At 39.1% G+C, this 20,402-nt stretch overlaps 1 protein-coding gene across 1 annotated transcript in view; it reads right to left on the minus strand.

The window, feature by feature from the left end:
* Nucleotides 1-18,710, minus strand: part of PLCH1 (phospholipase C eta 1) — a 178,493-nt gene extending 159,783 nt beyond the window's left edge. The window contains exon 1 of the mRNA XM_090273080.1: nucleotides 18,518-18,710. The gene's annotated coding sequence lies outside the window, so the exon portion shown is untranslated. The remainder of the gene's footprint in view (nucleotides 1-18,517) is intronic.
* Between the last annotated feature and the right edge of the window lie 1,692 nt (nucleotides 18,711-20,402).

A 20,402-nucleotide genomic window follows, 5' to 3' on the forward strand; every position in this document is an offset into this window, starting at 1 on the left:
ACCCAGCTTCCAAGACTTCCAGGTGAGGCCCCAGACAGAGGAGCAGAGACAAGCCATCCCCTCTGTACCCTAATCTGTATTTCTGACCCACAGAAAGAGTGAAAGATAATAATTATTGTTATTTTAAGACACTAATATATGGAGTAATTTGTTATGTAGTAATGGATAATGAATATAGGTAACGCCTTCAGTTGAGGGTGGGACCTTCAACTCTTTGGGGACAGAGACACAAACCCACAGAGATGCCTATAATACTGAGACAGCTGAGCACTGGTTCACATCAGTGGTCCAGGTTTTCCAACTTTTGGATCTTTTTGTTCACATCCTTTCTTTACTACTCTTTCTTTAGGGCTGAAATGCCCCCAGGAATCTCTCCATCCAATTTACCTAAAACTCTCTCATGCATTCAACTATCATAATCCTATCTACCAATTTTGAGTACCTACTATGTGATAAGGCTTTATGTCAGTGGATCTCAACCGTGACTACACATTAGACTGAACTACTCTCGGTAGCCTTAGAAACCCCACTCTCAGGCTACCCCATAACCAATTACATCAGAATTTCTGGAGATGGGACTTGGGCATTGGTGGGTTTTAAAGCTCCAAGGTGATTCCAAAGTATAGCCAAAGCTGAAAAACACTTTTCATTTACAATAGCTCTAGTGCTTAAAGAAACTCTTCTGGGTGGGGGTTTTTAGAAGGAGGAGACTAAGAGAATGTAAGTGGTTGAGCTAAAGCACAAAGGTATATGAGTAATTAAACCCTACAGCCTCCAGGCTGTGTGCACCCTTATTTTCATTAATTACTTGCTTGTCTTATCTCCCCTGGCATCTGTTTGCCGCCAAAAGGTAAGAGCAGGCAATGATCTGTCCTGAGGGCCAGACACGCACTACAGGCTCTCACGGTGAGAGCTTCACAGTCTGCCCCATTCCCTAGAGTCCTACCTGTTGGAAACTGAAGGAAGGAAGCACTCACTCCAGCCTCCAGAATCAGAGCCAATGACTTCAAAATTTAGAGATGATGGAGGTGGAGATGATGAGTGGAGTTAGTATGACTGGGGCAGGGGAAGAGAGAGCTGTGTAAAAAACCAGTTTTGCAATTCAACCAGATTTAGATGAGCCAGGGACCCAGTGCTCACTAAAGGGAAGGAACCTTAGAAACCAGTGAAGTCAGAACTCTCGTGGTGTAGCCAGAAGGACACTGAGGCCTAGAAGTATGGGTAACTTGTAAGACAGCACAGTTACTTATTGGATAAAGCTGGCAGGAAACCTGCCTCAGCAGCCTCTAAGCGGGGTTCTCATGGTCCCATTTGTATAAACACAACAGGCAAAATATATTTTCACTGATTTTTCAAAGAATAACAATATAAATTACATTAGAAATGTACTTCCACTGAACCTTGTACTCAATCTGAAATTATTTGGTCAATATTCAGGCAAAAGCAAAGATGTTTAAAACCGATTCTAACTTTCTTTTGGGGCTCACAAAATGCTTACCACACCTCCTAAGAAGTCTGTGTAGTATCATATTCCACTATTTTGTGGTCTGTTTTTTTCACTTCTTACTATTATGTTGACACTCTAGACATATCAATAAATACACTTCTACAGAATAAATGCAATTTGAAAAAGAAATTTTAGTACACTTCGCTCAAAGAATGCACACACCAAAAACTCCAAGGCAGCAAGAAACAAAGGGAGCCATGTAAGCACAGAGATTCATGTATCAGATGAACTAAAAAAAAAAAAAAAAAAAAAAAAATTTAAGGTTTAAATGCACCTAAGTTCATTTTAAAATTGATTAGTGACTTCTATAATCATTCTACATTTCTAATTTTTGCCATATTTACATGTAGGTACATGATTAAAACTGCTAATGTCAAGCTATAAGACAGAAAACTGTAGCAAGTTCCGTTGTTGGCAGCCGTCCGTCTCGAGAGACGATGGTGTAGCTTCTTAAGAGTCTATCTGCACCGCCGAGAATGGTTGTGCAGTCCGACTCGGGAGTGACACGGTATCTGTCTCCTCCCGTGTTGAATCGACATCTTGCGATGACGCTGGAGTGTCCTCTCCAGTGAAGCTGAAGCTACAGAGCCTGGGCAGGGTGATATGGAGGGTCTGCTGTTGCCCATGCAGCAGACCCCCCCTCCCTTCGCAGCTGAAGGGTCCAAGGGAAAGACGGAGTCAATACAGCTTGGCTTCAGGTGCGCCGCAGGAGTTGCCGGTGTTGACTACAACGTCAAACCGCCTTAGGGACTCCGGCTCCGGATTTTCTGTCGGGGTTTACTCCCTTAGCCTTTCCCCTGAAGAGGTATGCCGCAAGGCAGCGGAGGTTTTTTGGAGTCAGAGTTTTCCTTCTCGGATGTGCCCTGACTGGAAGATCGAACCAGCGACACTTAGCTCGCAGGCCGACGCTCAATCCACCAATAAAGAAACATTAGAAATTCTAGGATGGCACTGTTAACTAAGAACAGTGGGAAGTATTTGTGTGTAGTAAACATTTGTCAATGCCTTTTTTTTATTATTGTTTTCCTATTACAGTTGTCCCACTTTTCCCCCATTGCTCCCCCACCGCTCAGCCCACCCCCTCTCCCACAGTCAATCCTCACCCCGTTGTCCATGTCCATGGGTCAGCTATACTAGTTCCTTTAACTAAACCCTTCCCCTACTTACCCCCTTCTCTCCCTCCCTCCCACACTCCTGGTAACTGTTACTCTGTTCCTTGTTTACATGCCTCCAGTTCTATTTTGCTTGTTTGTGTTGTTCATTAGTCTCCTGTATCCAGTGATATCATATGGTATTTGTCTTTCTTTGCCTGGCTTATTTCACTAAGCATAATTCTCTCCAGTTCCATCCGTGTTGTTGCAAATGTCAGGAGTTCCTTCTTTCTTTCTGCTGCATAGTATTCCATTGTGTAAATGTACCACCGTTTTTTGATCCACTCATCTACAGATGGGCACTTAGGCTGTTTCCAGAACTTGGCTATTGTAAACAGGGCTGCTATGAACATTGGGGTGCATAGGTTCTTTTGAATTAGGGTTTCAGGATTCTTTGGGTATAATCCTAGCAGTGGAATCGCTGGTTCAAAAAGCAGTTTCATTTTTAGTTTTTTGAGGAAATTCCATACTGTTCTCCATAGTGGCTGCCCCAGTCTGCATTGCCACCAACAGTGCAGTAGGGTTCCTTTTTCTCCACATCCTCGCCAGCACTTGTTGTTTGCTGATTTGTTGATGATGGCCATTCTGACAGGTGTAGAGTGGTATCTCACTGTGGTTTTTATTTGCATCTCTTTGATGGCCAATGATGTTGTGCGTTCTTTCATATGCCTATGAACCCTCTGTGTCAATGCTTTTAAAACTCCACTGTGAGCCAGTGAAAAAGAGACAGGAGAATCTGCCAAAACGAAATGTTACTTATTTAAAAACTACATAAGTTGTTCCTCCAGCCAGGAGCAGTTGAAGTAGACAGATTGGAGGGGATAGAAGTTGATCTTTGGAGTATCAAAGACTGGAAGGTTTCTTTGTGATGAAATTTGACTAAGCTACTTGGACCAAGTTCAGAAACACCAAGGCCAAGTTTTCTAGCCACACATCATCTCAAAAGCCCACATGTTCTCCAAATTGCTAGCAACAGGGAAAAAGGCTATAGCCATAAATTAAAACATAATTAATGTTTAAACTCATCTTCTTTTTGGAAAAAGAATAACTAGTTCATGGGATGTAGTAAGGCACTGGGGACGATGGGAAAATGCCTGACTGGGAGTCAAGAGGCCAGAGTTGCAGCCCAGTCCTTCTTTTAACTAAACTGTGTCAGGTAAATCTCCTCACTCCCTGTGCTTTAGCTGCTTCAAATATGGAACCAAAAAAAGGTGCTGGTGAATGAGATGGTCTCTCAGAGCTCCCAACCTTAATATTCCACATTACATTAATAAGTACTATGGAAAGCCCCTCCCTACTACCTCAACCCATTCATCTTTAACTGAAAATTAAAATAGACCTGAGAAAGCAGAGAGTTAATTCCCATTAGTAATATAACATTTAACTTATATGAAGAAGTGCTGATTTCCTTCTCATTAGGCCTGGCTGAGACAAAAGACATAATTAATAGGCTCTGACAGTAATATTAATAGGCTCTGACAGTAATATATGTAAAACATCAAGTGCTTAGAAACTGGAAGGCATAGGAAAATAGGTCTCAAAATTATGTCCTGCCTGTTATAGCCTCTGTAACCAGGTACCCCTTAAGGCTGAGATTTAAACTACAGACAGTTCCCAACTTACAATGCTTTGACTTAGGACTTTCTGATTTCGCAACAGTTTGAAAATGATATTCACTCAACCATTCTGTTTTTCACTTCCAGTACAGTATTCAATTTATTCAGCACTTTATTATAAAATAGGCTTTATGTTCGATGACCTTCCCCAACTGTGAGTGCTTTGAGCAGGTTTAAGGTCGAATAGGTTACGCTGTGGTGTTCAGTAGGTTAGGTATGTATTAAATGCATTTTCAACTTAAAATATTTTCAACGAACAATGGGTATGTCTGGACCTAGCACCATGGTAAATCAAGGAGCATCTGTAAATCCAGTTAAAAGGTAAGATTTCAAAGAAAGCTGCTCCTTCTCTTATTTCTTCACTGATTGTAAGACAAATGAAGAGAACTCCACAGTGCAGGAATGGGCTGGAAGGGGCCAGGGCTCCTCTTCCTCTGGCCCAGGCCCAGGCTGACAGCTTCCAATGCAGTTTAGAAGCCTGGGTGAGGCACAGAAGGCGCTGGTCAGAGGGGCCCCACTCTCCTCCCCCGCTGGCAGGTCACTCTCTTCCTCTTCCCACCCGCACCAGTCCCCTCCCCCATCTCCCGCAGGTTTCTAAGCACTGCCAAACTGGTTGTTAAGAGGCTCAGCAAACAGTCTAATTCCTTAGCTAGCCCCCTCCCAGCTATGCACACAAAGGGAAAGACATAAAAGGGTACTGTGTTCATTTTTTAAAGTTCCCAAGAGACACCACTACACCCCAAGCTCCTGGTGTGTTTTTAGTTACCAGTTTCTAGCTTAATGCGTTGTGGTCACAGATCCAGTCCGCAGGATACCAATCATTTGACAAGTGTTAAGATTTGCTTGATGACATAGTTTGAGGTCACTTTTTGTAAATTTATCTGTATGTTTGAAAATACTGTGTTATGCAGTTTTGAGATGTAGTGACCTGCAGGTGTCTATTGTCTCAAACTCATTAATTGTATTGTTCAAATCTTGTATGTGGTAATTATCTTTTTCCCACTTTGTCAAGAACTCAGAAAGTATATTACAATCTCACTGGGAATATATACGTTTCTCATTGTAGTTCTGTCAGTTTTTATTCACTATACATTGAGGCCATGTTATTAGTTACATACAGGTTTTTTATATTTTTGAGTTGCAACTTTTTAACCAATATGACTCTCATTGTCTCTAGATACATTTTAGGGGCATTTACAGTCTATTTTGTCTGTCAATATTGCCAACTTCCTTTTGTTTTTTAAATCACCTATGTACCTCTATTATTTTACTTTTAACCTTTTTGTATCCTTATATTTTAAACATGTCTTTTATAAATAGCATATGTCTGAATTTCCATTTTTCATCCACTCTAACAATCTTTGGTACATTTAGATTTATAATTACTGATACATATAGTTTTGTTTCTGCATCTATTTTGTGCTTTCTATTTGTCTTGCCTACTTTATACTTTTCTCAGCCTCCTTAACTTCAAGATTTATTACTTTTCTCATTTTCGTTTTCCCCATTAGCTAGAAAGGTATTCATTTTTTTAATGATTTTTAGTGACTACTTTAGAAATTTTAACATGTATGCTTTACTTATAAAAGTCTAAATTTAATCAATACCTTTAACTTCCTCCTGAACTATGCAAAAACTTTAGAAGGTATTAACTAACTCCCTTTGCTTCTCCCACTATGTCACTTATTTTATCGAGTTCCCACTGAAAACATCTTTATCGTTATCATATACAATCAATACGTGCTTTAACTTACAAATTTTCTCTTTGTTCTTCATTACTTCCTGTTTCTGAGACCTCTACCTGGGAAAAATTTTCTTCCTCCTGAAGTACAGTTGACTCTTGAGCAAGGTGGGATTAGGGATGCCAACCCACATTAAGTAGAAAATCTGCTTATAACTTCACATCCATGGATTCAAAAAACTGCAAATCGAAACCACAATTGGGAATGCAAAAGTACTGGTGGTTTCCATCCAGGCTTTGTTAAATCCTCAGAGGCAAAATTCACGGTTAGGATGGGCTGACTGCATTTACTGAAAAAAAAATCCACATGTAAGTAGACCTGCACAGTTAAATCCCATCTATTCAAGGGTCAACTGCATGTCTTTTTAGTGAGAATCTGCTAGGACCAACTCTCTAGGTTTTTGTAAGTCTGAAAAAGTCTCTTACGTTGTCCTTGTTTTTTAAAGATTTTTTAAATGTCCTGGTTGATGTGGTTCAATGGACTGAGTGCTGGCCTGCAAACCAAAAGGTCATCAGTTTGATTCCTTGTCACGGCACATGCCTGGGTTGTGGGCCAGGCCCCCAGTTGGGGGTGTGTGAGAAGCAACTGATAGATGTTTCTCTCACACTCATGTTCCTCTCCTTCTCCTTCTCCCTCCCTTTCCATCTCTGTAAAAAATAAATAAATAAAATCTCTAAGAAAAGATTTTTTTAAGTATATTTTATTATGTTGTTATAGTAGTTCCATTTTTTTCCCCTTTGCTCCCCTCTGCCCAGTACCCCCTTCCCTCCAGCAATTCCACCCCCCTTAGTTCATGTCCATGGGTCGTGCATATAAGTTATTTGGCTCCACCCTTTCCTATATTATTCTTAACTTCCCCCTGTCTATTTTGTCCCAACTGATTACACTTCTTAATCCCTGCACCATATCCTCACTTCTCCCCCTACCCCCTCCCAGCTGATAACCCTCCAAATGATCCCCATACCTATGATTTTGTTCCTGTTCTGGTTTGCTTAGTTGGATTTTGTTTTCATTTTTTAGACTCAGTAGTTGATAGTTGTGAGTTTGTTGTCATTTTAGTGTTCATAGTTTTGATCTTTTTCTTAAGTAAGTCCCTTTGACATTTCATATAATAATGGCTTGGTGATGATGAACTGCTTTAGCTTTGCCTTGTCTGGGAAGCACTTCATCTGCTCTTCCATTCCAAATGATAGCTTTGCTGGATAGAGTAATCCTGGTAGCAGGTTGCCTTTCATCACATTGAATACTGCTTGCCAGTCCCTTCCTGCCTGCAAAGAGTCCAGTGAGAAATCAGCTGATAGTCCTATAGGCACCCCCCTGTAGGCAACTCTCTGCCTCTCTCCTACTGCCGCCAGGACTCTGTCTTTATCTTTCACCTTTGGCATCTCAATCATGATGCGTGCTGGTGTGGTCCCCTCTGGGTCCAGCTCTCCAGGGACCCTCAGTGCTCCACAGACCTGTATATCCATCTCCTTAGCAAAATTTGGGAAGTTTCCCTCACTTTTTTCAATTCTTGCTTCCTCATTCTGCACTGGTCGACTTTTTTTTCTTATGTCCCCAATCATTGATTTGAACCCCAGTTTCCTTCCCTTCACCACTGATTTTGTGTGGATATTCCTTCGTTTCACTTAGCATAGCTTTCACTTCTCTTACGCATTTGCCATACTCAAGCATATCTGTCAAGCCTGTGAGCATCTTTATCACCAGTGTGTTGAATTCTGCGTCTGTTAGGTTGTCTATCTCCTCGTTTGTTGGGTTGGCTATCTCCTCATCGCTTAGTTCTCCCACTGGAACCTTGATCCATTTCTCCTTTTGGGCCATACTTCTCTGTCTCTTCATTCTGACAGGCTCCTGTGTTTGTTTGCCTCCGCATCCCAGGTAGAACTGTCACTCCTGTTATGTTGTAAGGGGTGGAGCCTTAGGGATTTGTCAGTACAGGGCGACCTGCTTCACCACGTTGTTGCGCTGTATGTGGGGGAAGGGTCTGAGAGGGAACAATGCCACCTGCCCAGCACTCATCCCTTTTTCCAGGCACCTCTCCCACTTTCGCACCAGATTGGCGCCCCTCTAGCTGCTGCCCTGGCCATTGTTCCCAGAGTAGGTGTGTCTGCAGACGTTCTAGGACCATGGGGGCCCTTTAAACAAGCGGACTCTGCTGAGACCTCGGCAGTTTCTGCCTTCACCCCAACCCCCACTGGTCTGCACAGTCAGAAGCAATGAGGCTTGATTTTCCCAGGCGCTGAGACTGTGAGCTGCAAGGTCTGGCAAGGAGCTGGGAATGCTCCCCAGGTGTCTCTCTTGACTTTTTAAAACGTGACTGTGCTTTCCGCTGACCTGCCACTAACACCGATGCTGCCACCACCACACGGCATCCTCTCTGGCCCCTGCTCTGTTCCTCCTACCTGTCTGTCTGAGTATTTCTTCTTTATATCTTTGTTTGCTGGACTTCCATGCAGTGTGATTTTCTCAAACTTCTGGTTGTTTCTAGTTTTGAGGTAGTTGTATTCCTTCTTAGTTGTGTAGGGAGATGCAATGTGTCTGTCTACGCCTCCATCTTGGCCAGAAGTAGAAAAGATTTTTTTAATGAAAATAAAATACTGAACTGACAGTTAATTTCTGTCAGTGCATGAAAGAATATTCTACTGTCTTCAGGTTTCCACTGTTGCACAATCAGAATTATTTGTTGTGTCTTTGAAGATAAACTGCCTCTTCTCTCTGACCTTACTGAATGAAAATCTTCATCTTTTATGTTGTGAAATTTAATTATATTATGTGTATGTGTAGATCCCTTTTCACTTATCCTGCTTGGTATTCATATGATTTCATGAATATGTAAAATGATGCTTTTTATTATTGGCCCTTGAAAATCCTCTGATATTATCTCTCTAAATGTTGCCTGTTTTCATTCTCTCTCTTCTCATTCTCAAACTATAATTAAACTTATATTGAATCTGAATTCTCTGTCTTCCACATTGATTAACTGTTCCTCTTCTTTTTTTTTTTTTTTTTTTTAGGTTTATATTATTCTCATTCAAGAGAGATTGAAAGGGAAAGAGAGAGAAACATTAAAATGAGAGAGAATCAACCAATCGGCCACATCCAGCCTGCTTCCCAACCAGGGATCAAGCCCGCAAGCCAGGCATGTGCCATAACTGGGAATAAAACCGGGGACCTCTCAGTTACAGAATGATATTCCAACTGGGCCATGCCAGCCAGAGCTGACTAATCTTTCTTTTGAGTTTCTCATTGTTTTGCCTCTCTGCATTGCCATCTGAAAATTTTCTTCACAGGTATCATTCAGTTGACTATTTCCTATTCCACTTGGACTAATTATTAAATCCATTATTTGAGTTATTTTCAATTATTATATCTCTAGTTTCAAGTTCTATTTAGTTCTTTTCAAATCAGCTTAGTTAGTCTTTATAGTTTCTTGTTCTCAGTTCATATCTTGTTTAGTGACTTTTTTTTTTCTATGAGCTGCTCATTTTCCTTCTAATTTTATAGGTGGGTATTTTCTGAAGTATACAATAAAAAGAGACCCCCCCAACAGAGAAAGAAAATTTTGTTTCTGCTCTTTACCAGGGACACTTCCAATGTAGAAACTCTTTTAAGTCAATTTTTCATCTTGAGGTTTTCTGCCCAGCTAGTTATTGTGATTTGAGGTGCACACCTATATTAGAGCTGGTTTAAGATCCCAGATCCTCAAGACTAAATATTAGGCATCTGCTCAGTAGCTAGGTTTTCTTGTTTGTTTGTTTGTTTGTTTGTTTTTAAGGTTTTATTTATTTATTTTTAGAGAGAGGGGAAGAGAGGGAGAAAGAGAAGGAAAGAAACATCATTTGGTTGCATCTCGCACATCCCCAGCTGGGGACCTGGCCGGCAACCCCCAGGCATGTGCCATGCAAACCAGCAACCTTTCAGTTCATAGGCCAGCACTCAATCCACTAAGCCACACGAGCCAGGGCAGTAGCGAGGTTTTTGATAGGTTATTTTTCTTAAAGCCTTCTAGGGTTGGAAAGAGTAAATGATATTTTTTGTTTTGTTTTTATTCTAATTCACCCTTACATTGAAGAAAAGCCTTTTGAAGTCCCAGCTTTAAGACTGAAGGATATATACCCTCTCTGATGTTTTACCATGTCTCTCCTGTGCCCCCAAGCCATAAAAAACAGAAGTTCAAGTTAAACTGGTTTGGCAAATGTCCTCGAGGCAGAAGCCAGCTTCACTGCTCAATAGATCCTCTTCCCTTAGCTTTGGGCTTAGATATTCCATTATTTTCTTGCTGGTTCATTGCATTTAAGAAAATGATCTTTCTATTGTATGCAGCATTTTTAAATAGTTTCAGCAGGAGTGTTGGTGAACTACATTGCTACAAACAGAATTCCACCCTGGGACTTCACAGGCGAAGCCAGGGAGCCCATGCAGTTTGACAACCACATCAGGATATCTGTGGCGCCCAAAAATGCATTAGTTCAGTGCCTGCCACTTGGAAATAACTGCTGATATTTTTTAGCGCATCCTATGTACTAGGTTTTGTGGAAAACATTTTACACATATTACTTTACTAAATCCTTACAACAGTCCTAAGGGCTAGGTATAATTATTATCTACATTTTACAAATAGCGAAACTGAGACACAGAGAGCTTAAGTAATTAATTGCCTAAGATCCACAACTATCAAGTAACAGTAATGGTATCTGAACTTAAGAAACAAAAATAATGCAACTCCAAAGATTGCACTTGAGATCTATATAATTTTGTTTCCTAATAAATAATGAATATTAGAGAGGGAAAGAGAGACAGAGTATGAAAGAGAGAGAGCGAGTGAGAGCAAGGGACTGTGGAGATATTACAGTCAGTGACTGGACGCAGACTTTCCAACTTACGACCCCCTGCACTTTCCTATACTCGTGGCAAGATTAGCATATTTCCACCACTTTTTATATATTCCTTCTTTTTAAAGGTGGGTACGCAGTGCAGACTGGATTTAAAAAAAAAAAAACACCCAAAGGAATGACTGGCAATTAGATTTCAATTCCCAGCAGCCATCAATCTTGAAACGCAGCCTTTGAATGAATTTGAAGACTTTCCTGATGACACACTAACAGCAGATTCTTTTTATAATTCTAATTTCGTCTACATATGTGTAGTCCAAAAAAAAAAAAATTCTTGATTCATACTAATTGTCTCTAAACCAGTGATTTCTGTGCTACTAGATCTCAGCTAAAAGGCCCAGAAGTGACTTATAAGCATTTTAAATATTAGAAATGGAACTCAGAATATCTCTGTACCCAATTCCTTTATACATGAGAAAATTTAGTCTCAGAAAAGGCACTTCCCAGAGAAGGACACATATCTGCAATTAAACCTCCAGTCAACACCTTCTCTCCTTCCCCACTTAATAGCAGGGTAAGTAGGGAAAGTGAAATGTTGAAATTTGGAAGAAAGTGTAAAAGGCAACTAAGTGCATATTTTTTAAGAAAAGTAAGAGTGCTGACTCTGTTCCTCTACCAGGCAGTGGCTAAAAACCTATTCATTTGCTTCTTCAAAGTAAATCTTTTTTTTTTTTTTCAATTCATTGATTTTTAGAGAAAGAGGAAGGAAGAGAAAGAAACACCGATTTGTTGTTCCACTTATTTACGCATTTCATCCATTGGTTGCTTCTTGTATGTTCCCTGATCTAAGATCAAACTCACAACCTTGGTGTATCAGGACTATGCTCAAGCCAACTGAGCTAACCAGCCAGGTCCAAACTTGATCTTTTAATCTATATTGGAAAGAATACATTGTACTCTGAGGCTCTGCTCAAAATGGAAATTTGTGAAGCCACCATTAGTGAATAAAAGAAAAGCAAATTTCATCTACACCAGGATGCTAATTTTTTACCTACCAAATTAACAAAATCAAAAAGTTTGTTGACAAATAGTGCAGAGAAATTGTCAGTATAATACATTTCTGATAGGAGTACAATTTTTACAAATTCTACAAAGGCCAATTGAACACTATTTATCAAAATACAAGTGTACATATCTTTGACTTAGCAATTCCACTTCCAAAAATGTATCCTTTACTGTCCTTGAACATGTGCAGAATGGTGCATTTGTAAGGTCATTCATTCACTATATCGTTGTTTTCAAAAGATCAGAAGCAATCTAATTGTCTATTAATCTGGTTAAACTTTAGTATGTCCATACAGTGGGAAATATGTAGCCATTAAAAAAATAGAAGAACCCAAAATAGATAACACAATATTGAAGGAGAAGAACAAAGCTGGAAGATTGATACTATCCAACTTTAAGACTTACTCTAAAACTACAGCAATCAAGAGAGTATGATATTGAAGAAAAAATAAGACAAAGAAGTCAATGCAACAGAATAGAGAGCCCAAAAACTGACCCACATAAATGAAATCCATAGCAATATCATGGAGCAAAAAGTCTTTTCAACAAATCATGCTGGAACAACTGGGCATCCACATGCAAAAAGATGAATCTATAGACACAGAACTTATACCCATCACAAAAATTTAACTCAAAATGAATCACAGATCCTAATGTACAATGCAAAACTATAAAATTCTAGAAATTGACATAGGAGCAAACCTAGATGACCTTGAGCATGGCGATGGCTTTTCAGCTACAACACCAAAGGCACTGCCCATGAAAGAAAGAATTGATAAACTGGACTTCATTAAAATGTAAAACTTGTCATGGTCTGCATCACAGAGCAGGTCTTGACCCTGATCAACAAAAGAATAGGTCCCTACCATCTCTTCAATGGTAGGTACCAGTAGTCCTGAGATGTGTCTAGCCCTCAGCAGTGGCAAGAAGAACCTGGAGATGGAACACAAGACCTTGACTGGTTAGAGTGCGCTGCTGCAGTTCGGGCTGGAGACAGAGTTCAGACCTGTGCGACAAAGTGAGCAAAATGAAGAAGCAAGGTGCACAGCTCAAGGAGGTCATGCTATAGTCAGGAATGGAAGCTGAGTAGTGGCTGGCAAGCTCAGGAAAGACACCTACATTGAGAACCAGAAGGTTACCTCAGGAAAGTGACAGGAGCTGGTCACCAAGACTGACTATATTCTAGATGCTCTGTAGCCCCTGCCCGTTGTCCTCAGGCTGAGCCCAGAGTGCTGCACTTCCAGAAGGCAGGATGGAGGAGTCAAGGGAAGGGGCGGGGGACGTGGACATCAAGGCCAGTGAATGCTGGCATCTGTATTTTTGCAGAAGGCCTTCAAGGAACAGAAACCAGGCCTGTCTCAGACAACACAAGAAGCTTGTTTTTGTCTCTAAAGTGTTCCTTTAAAAAAAAAAAAAAAAAAAACCTATTAAAAACAAAATTATCTTTGTAATGTGAACAAAGAAATTTTCAATATTTTATTGTTTTTGTCTTGTTTTGAAGCATAGGATATTCTTTCAAGACTGTAAACCCCTTGTTTTTTTTCCCTCTAATTCCTGATGTTTGGGTATTTTGCAAGTGTGTGTATTGTGTGTGTGTGCACACGTGTGTGAGTGTTTAAGATTTCATTTATTTTTAGAGATAGGGAAAAAGAGGGAGAACGAGAGAGGGAGAGAAATATCGACATACAGTTGCCTCTCGCACACCCCCAACTGGGAACCTGGCCTGCAACCCAAGCACATGCCCTTACAGGGAATCGAACTGGCAACCTTTCAGTTTGCGGGACAATGCTCAACCCACTGAGCCACACGAGTCAGGGCTCTTGTATGTTTTTTATAGAGTATGTGACCAAATGAAAATCAAGCAGGAACTGTGAACATTTGTTTGGTTCAGCTGAAAAAAAATTATTTTAATTCTTTTGACTCTGTGAAAGGCAATGCCAAGAGAATGAGAGAACAAACTGAAGACTGGGAGAAAATATTTGCAAAAAACATACATGATAAAGGACTGCTATTCAAAATATTCACAGAACAACTAAGATGCTCCACATTACATGTCACCAGGAAATGCAAATAAAACAAGATACCACACTACACACCTATTAGAATGGCCAAAATTCAGAACACTGGCCACAGGAAATATGGAGCAACAGGAACTCTCATCCATTGCTGCTGGAAATGTAAAATGGTAAACACTTTGGAAGACAATCTAGCAGTTTCTTAAAAAACTCAACATACTCTTACCATACAGTCCAGCAGCTGTGCTACTTAATATATAACAAAGGAGCTGAAAACTTATGTTCACCCAAAAAGCTGCACATGGATGTGTATAGCTGCTGTATTCATAATTGCCAAAACTTGGAAGCAATCAAGATGTTCTTCAGTAAGGGAATAGATAAGGAAACTGTGGTATCTCCAGACAATGGAATTTAATTCAACATTAAAAAGAAATGAGCTATTAAGTCATGAAAAGACATGGAGGAATCTCAAATGCATATTACTTAATGAAAAAAGCCAAAATGAAAAAGCTATATACTATGTGATTCCAACTGTATGACGTTTTGGAAAAGGCAAAAATATGGAGACATTTGCCAAGAGTTAAAGGGTGGGGAGAGATGAACAGGCACAGCACAGGACTTTTAGGGCAGTGAAAATACTCTGTATGTTATCATAACAATGGGTATATTTCATTATACATTTGTCCAATCCCATAGAATGTGCAACACCAAAAGTGAAATGTACTATACACTATGGACTTTGGGGCTTTATTTGTCAGTATAGGTTCAGCCATTCTAACAAATGGTAATTATCTAACCATTTGTAACAAATTGTAATTCTGGTGGGGAATATTGATAATGGGGAGGCAATGCATGTACGGGTGCAGGGAATATACGGGAAATCTCTATTCATTGCCCTCAATTTTGCTGTGAACCTAAACTGCTTTCTTTTAAAAGTTTTTTTACTATTCAACATAGTGTTGGAAGTTCTAGCCACAGCAATCAGACAAGAAAAAGAAATAAAAGGCATCCAAATTGGAAAAGAGGAAGTAAAACTGTCATTATTTGCAGATGATATGATAGTGTACATAGAAAACCCTATAGACTCCATGAAAAAACTACTTGACATAATAAGTGAATTTGGAAAAATAGCAGGGTACAAAGTCAATATTCAGAAATCAAAGGCATTTCTGTACACCAACAAGAAAATATCAGAGATAGAAACTAGAAAAAAAATCCCAATTACTATAGCAACAAGAAAAATAAAATACCTAGGAATAAACTTAACCAAAGAGATAAAAGACCTGTACTCACAAAATTACATAACACTGAAGAAAGAAATTAAGGAAGACACAAATTAGTGGAAGCATATACCATGTTCATGGATGGGAAGAATAACATCATTAAAATGTCCATACTACCCAAAGTAATTTACAGATTCAACACAATAACTATTAAAATACCAGTGACATATTTCAGAGACCTAGAATAAATACTTCAAACATTTATAAGGAACCAAAAAAGACCCCAAATAGCCACAGCAATCTTGAGGAAGAGGAAAAGAGTGGGAGGAATCACAATACCTGACATCAAGCTATACTACAAAGCCACTGTAATCAAAACAGCCTGGTACTGGCATAAGAACAGACATTTAGATCAATGGAACAGAATAGAGAGCCCAGAAATAAACCCAGGCCTATATGGTCAACTAATATTCAACAAAGGGGGAAGGAACATAAAATGGAGTGAGAAGACCCTCTTCAACAAATGGTGCTGGGAGAACTGGACAGGGACATGTAAAAAAATGAAACTAGACCACCAGCTTACACCACACACGAGAATAAATTCAAGATGAATCAAAGACTTATATGTAAGCCGTGACACCATAAAAGTCCTAGAGGAAAACATTGGCAGGAAATTTTCAGATATCCCACGTAGCAATATTTTCACCGATATATCTCCTAAGGTAAGGGAAATAAAGTAAAGAATAAACAAATGGGACTACATCAAACTAAAGAGTTTCTGCTCAGACAAAGAAAACATCAGCAAGATGAAAAGGGAACCAACCATATGGGAAAACATATTTGCCAATGATACATCAGACAAGGGATTGATCTCCAAAATATATAAAGAACTTACACATATCAATACCAAGAAGACAGACAGCCCAATTAAAAAATGGGCAAAGGACCTGAACAAACACTCCTTCAAGGAGGACGTAGAGGGTCCATAGGCATATGAAAGAATGCTCAACATCACTAGCCATCAGAGAGATGCAAATAAAAACCACAATGAGATACCACTTTACACCAGTCAGAATGGCCATCATCAACAAATCAACAAACAACAAGTGCTGGCGAGGATGTGGAGAAAAGGGAACCCTACTGCACTATTGGTGGGAATGCAGACTGGGGCAGCCACTATGGAAAACAGTATGGAATTTCCTCAAAAAACTAAAAATGGAACTGCCTTTTGAACCAGCGATTCCACTGCTAGGATTATACCCAAAGAATCCAGAAACACCAATTCAAAAGAACTTATGCACCCCTACATTCATAGCAGCACTGTTTACAATAGCCAAGTTCTGGAAACAGCCTAAGTGCCCATATGTAGATGAGTGGATCAAACAACTGTGGTACATTTACACAGTGGAATACTATGCAGCAGAAAGAAAGAAGGAGCTCCTGCCATTTGCGAGAGCATGGATGGAACTAGAATTATGCTTAGTGAAATAAGCCAGGCAATGAAAGACAAATACCATATGATATCACCAAATACAGGAAACTAATGAACAACACAAACAAATGAGCAAAATTGAACCAGAGGGATGTAAACAAGGAACAGAGTAACAGTTACTGAGGGGAGGGAGGAGGGAGAGAAGGGGGTAAGCAGGGGAAGGGTTTAGTAAAGCAACTAGTGTAAATGACCCATGGACACGGACAACAGGGTGGGGATTGACTGTGGGAGAAGGGGTGGGCTGGGCTGGGGGGAGAGTAACTGGGGGAAAAGTGGGACAACTGTAATAGAAAAACAATTTTTTAAAAACCTGAAAAAAAACTTTTATAAAAAAGAATTAATCTCTACATGTTGCTATGAAATCATATACAAGATACATTGTTACAAGAAAAAACATAGAAACGTAAATAATGCACTAATGTTTGATTTTTTTTAAAGGAAGAAAAAATCATCTATTTGTATTTCCTTACATATAATATTGTTTTGAAAAAAATACGTAAGGAATTAATAACACTGTTGGTTGAGTGACAAAGGTGTGAGAGAGAACATTCACTAAGTGCCCTTTTAAACATGAGACTATATGATCTATTCAGCTATTCTTTCCTAACAAATTAAAAATAACAGCAATAAGAACAATTCCGAGAGGAAAATAGATACTTTTTTATTTACTTCACCAAATTTGAGATGAGAAATTTTCAAGAATGTACTGAGAACTGGTCCTGACTTGAGTTTTTGCTTTTGACTGAAACTTGGATGTTAAATAATGGATTTCACTTATCCCTTTTGACAAGTGAAAAAGAAATTGGTACACAGTTTGTATTTACTCTCTTCTAACACTTTATTTTAATGATTTACACAGTAAACAGAAAAATACTTTCAATTCAAAACCGTTTAAAACAAGAAAAGCAGTTCAGGATAAAAACATTTGTATTCAAATTCGTTTTTCCTTTTTCAATTTGGAAAGAAAAGATTCCTCTGACATTCACATTCATACACTGCTCAGGAAAATGAAAGAATAACCACATTACAGGACTTCTCTATAAGGGGAAAAAAACTGTATGGGGGTGGAGGGAAGGAACTTTCTAGCCTCTCTTCTAAACAAACACACTGCCCTCATATGATAGGTTTAGTACCTCAGGAGCAGGTCAAGTCTGATTCCCATTGGCCCACTGCATCTGGCTGCAGCCAATAACCAATGCTTTATGAGAAGGAAGAAAATTGAAAAAAAAACTTTCACAGCCCGGTTATCAAAATGTAGAAAGGCTTAAAGAGCACTGCTTTTAAAAATTACTAAATATGAAAAAAATTACTAAATGTGAACTTTGATGAGACTTACAATGATAGTAAAAAAGAGAATTGCTTCTTTTTTTTTTTTTTTTTTTTTTAATTCCTTCCCAGTCTTCCATTTCTACCACTTAGGAGCCAGAATATGATTACTTATTTATTACTGAAACCCAAGTATTCTTTTCTTTTTAATTTTATTAATGAAGTTGAAGCTTCAAAGTTCAAAAACACAAAAGCATACACAATAGTTTACCTCTGGTATCTGTCTCACAACACCCAACATTATTAGTTTTTGTGTATCCTTCCAGAGATATTCTATATATATAAAGAAAACCTCCTTTTTCTCTTTTACACAAATGGTTGTATGAAATCAACTCTTTAAATTAAAATGAAAATCAAAGGATATTTACATAGTCCTAACTTCTTATATGAACACCTTAAATCTCTCTTATAAAGAAATCTTTTTTAAAAAATAAATTTATTTTCAATAGCTCCCACATCCTTTAAAGTTAAGAAAGAGTTGTTCGGCAAAAAGAAATAGGAGGTCTAGAGAACTAAATTCCATACCATTACACAGGAAATCAACTCACTTCACTTCTGATCCAGAATTCCGACCCCTGAAAAAACCACATCCGTCTTCAAATTCCCGCCAGGGGCAGTCATTTTGCAAATGTTCCATTAGCACTCCATGGAGACCTATTCTGAAATCCAGAGGCCTCTTCAATTAAACTGAAGAGGGAGAGAAGAGGGAAGTGAGAAGCTGAATTCAAATGTTTGGTTCTTGTGGACTAGCAACAAGGAAGCGAAGGCAGATGAAAGAGAAACCATGACTGCCTTAGATCAGTTAATCAGTAACTCACATAAGCAAGCATTAACCTAGATTCTTCTGTCTTCTGGTAGCAATTTGAGAGGTAATGCATGGGCACCTGAGTGGCTGGACAGCTTCCTAAGATCCTTGATAAAATTCAGAAGAACCAGCCACAGAGAAAGGAGGTTGCTGGTAGGATAAGCCACAAAAATCAAACTCATGAAGAGGGAAACCCAGAGAAATGCCGGGATCCTGTGCAGCATTTGAATCCCGGGCTGAATTCCGAAGTGGAGTCCAGCCTGCTTTTAAATTGTGGCATGCTACTAATGACGAGCGCTAGGCCAGGCATCTGCTGGCCACGTCAAGGTTCAAGTCCCAACTCGGTTGTGCGACTGTGGACATTGCTGGGCCTCAGTTTCTTCCTGGGTAAGCTAGCTTTTCCTACACAGCAGCAGAGTGGTTTTAAGAGCTCCAAAACTCCTTCTTCTGGGATAAGTTCAGAAATTTTCAGCAACGTCCATGGTGATTCTGTTCTCAACTTTGAAAAACATTACAGGAAGACACCATCTGGTTCTATCTAGCACTAAGTCTCTCAAATCTATTTTAAGAAAAATAAGTAAGCAAAGTTTATATAAGACAAAACCAATATAGCCTTGGGATGCCAGAAAACACATTAAAGTCCTGAGGGGTTCTCCTAGACCCACCACAATTTGACAATTTAGAAGTGAAGTGTGGGCTCCTTTGATGTGGAAAAGCATTTGCAGAGGAGAATCTAAACACCACTTACTTCTAAACAAATAGCCAACATAGTTTATAAACAAAGTCTTGAATGCTTTTCTGGAACCAGGCCTGAATTTATAACCTCCTAACCTTCAAATAGAAAATGTAGCTTCTCCACTCACCAAAAAGCTGGTCAGAAACACTTCTACCTGTCTGTACTTTGAATGGAATGGTGAATTTGAAAAGAAAATAACCCAATAATTTTCATAAATTTAGTCTTGTTTTCCTGAGTGGCAACATGATGTAATAGAACCACAGAGGCAGACAGACCTGGGTTCAAATTCCAAGTCTATTACATTTGGGCAAGAAACTAACCTCACTGAGCTTCTTCAGTAGCATCAAATAATTGCTGCATCTTTTGATTATTATGAGTTTTAAAGTGACATAAAGTAATGGTTGGAATACATTAATGTTCATTTCCTCCTTTTCCTCCAGAACCCCTTATATAAGGTATTTACAGGACAATAAATAACCAGAAAAACTGTTCCCCCTTGTAGTGAATCCTAATCATGGCAGAATCCCTCAGGCCAAAATTGATACTATAAGACTTTTTGCATTTATGCATGTGTACCATATACATTCTCATGATATATACATGCTTATTACAAACTATCGTCAGAAGGTGTCCACTGCCAATCCCACTTAATGAAACTAAATAATGTAATATTGATGTCATTTGACCATTTTCTTTTTATAACTACAGCAGTTTCATACCATTGCAAATACCAAATCTAGAGCAAGGATTTTATATCTGCCCACCCCTGACTTCCTGGGATCATTAGAAATCAAAACCTCAGTATATTCATCCCAGTTCTGCCATTTATTAGCTGTGTGACTTTAAGAAAATCATTTAGCAACCTTGGGTCCTAGTTTCCTAATTTATATAA

The sequence above is a fragment of the Furipterus horrens genome, unplaced genomic scaffold (genome assembly GCF_987537825.1).
Source record: "Furipterus horrens unplaced genomic scaffold, mFurHor1.1.pri manual_scaffold_1, whole genome shotgun sequence".
NCBI classification, from domain to species: Eukaryota; Metazoa; Chordata; class Mammalia; order Chiroptera; family Furipteridae; genus Furipterus; species Furipterus horrens.